The sequence below is a fragment of the Calidris pugnax genome, unplaced genomic scaffold, assembly GCF_001431845.1.
Source record: "Calidris pugnax isolate Ruff unplaced genomic scaffold, ASM143184v1 scaffold47, whole genome shotgun sequence".
Lineage (NCBI taxonomy): Eukaryota > Metazoa > Chordata > Aves > Charadriiformes > Scolopacidae > Calidris > Calidris pugnax.
Genome location: NW_015090809.1, coordinates 133,241 through 134,640, shown reverse-complemented (window position 1 = coordinate 134,640; position 1,400 = coordinate 133,241). Strand labels below are relative to the sequence as shown.

The window sequence follows — 1,400 nt, the reverse complement described above, 5'->3', positions numbered from 1 at the left end:
TTTTTTTTTTTTTTTTCTCTCTCCTTTCCCCTCCCCTCCTCTCTCTCCGTCTCTCTCCCTCCCTCCTCTCCCTCCCTCCCTTCCCTTCCCTCCCTTCCCTCCCTCCCTTTCATGCCACCCCTCGCAGCCGCCCATTGTTGCTGCCGGGGCGCTGGCAGCCGGGGGGCAGTTTGTGGCACGGGCGGAGGAGCGGGAGAAGCCGCCGCCGCCGCCGGTTGCTAGGTAAGGACCGCCTTCCCCTCCTCTCCCCGGGCCTTGTGCGAGGGCCAGACGTGCCACCCCGGCTCCCTCAAGTGCCTTCTTGCCTGCCTTTTCCAGGAGACCCAGGAGCTGCAAGGTGAACGCCGACCACCGCCGCCGCTCCCCGCCCGCCGTGTGGTGTCCCCGCCGCCGTGTGGTGTCCCCGCCGCCGTGTGGTGTCCCCCCGCCGTGTGTCCCCCCCCGCCGCCGCCACGGCCTGAGCGGTGAGTCCTTGCCCCAGGAGGAAAAATTAAGTTGCAGAAAACTACGTCGGGTATCGGGCAAACCGGCTCACGTCTCCCCATTAATTTATGATTAACTCGAGGTTTGAGGCTTGGTTGAGGGAGCGTGGCTCGCTGGCTGGTAGGGATGTGATATACTCATATTTGCTATTGTTGCTGGTTTTTTAGCTTCTCTTCTCCCTATCAAGTCTGCCCCTCCCTTCGCTAGTCTGTTTAAAATCGGCAAGCTTCATTTTCTTAGCAGACAAAGGTCGATCACAGCTTTTATTTCTGAATGCAAATGTTCTAGGACTTGTGCCAGTCTTGCCTTCATTGATTACAATATAGCTTTTTTCTTGAATGGCATTTCCCCCCCTTCGCCTTTTTTTTTTTTTTAAAAAAAAAAATAGAAGGAAGCTCAAGAAAAGAAACAAAGTTGGGCGGTGCAAGTTTTTATATTTATTTAATATTTCAGTAGGTCTGAAACATTATTAAATGTCCATGTGCGGAGCAGTTCTAACGCAGCTGCTAACAAGTACGTAGGGGTTTATGCCATTTGTGTGTGTATACACCAGGGTTCCTGTTTGCACTTCTCAACTAATATTTTCTAAGGTGACCGTGTGATGATCTTCAGTAATTGTATCTCATTACAATTACGTTTTCCTGATTGTCTGAGCACCCTGAATTTGGACATGAATATTTTCAGAGTTCGTATTTAAATTTTATAATACCTGGCATTGATCGGGATTAGTTTATTATTACCATTTTTGTCATATATATTTAAAATACTATTTTTGATGGCCTTTAAAGGTCCATAAGTGCCGTAAGTGTATTTTCTTCTTTATCTTTTACGTGCGCACACGAGCACATGCTCACGCACACTCCCACTCTCTTTCTCTTGCTCTTTGGGTGTTAATGAAGGAATTTATTTTAAATGTA

General features: G+C 48.8%; 1 long non-coding RNA gene across 1 annotated transcript in view; it reads left to right on the top strand.

Annotated features, from left to right (window-relative positions):
* Positions 1-458, top strand: part of LOC106885873 — a 23,263-nt gene extending 22,805 nt beyond the window's left edge. Inside the window, exons 3-4 of the long non-coding RNA XR_001411519.1 lie at positions 128-222; positions 319-458. This is a non-coding gene — a long non-coding RNA (uncharacterized LOC106885873). The remainder of the gene's footprint in view (positions 1-127; positions 223-318) is intronic.
* The last annotated feature ends 942 nt before the right edge of the window (positions 459-1,400 follow it).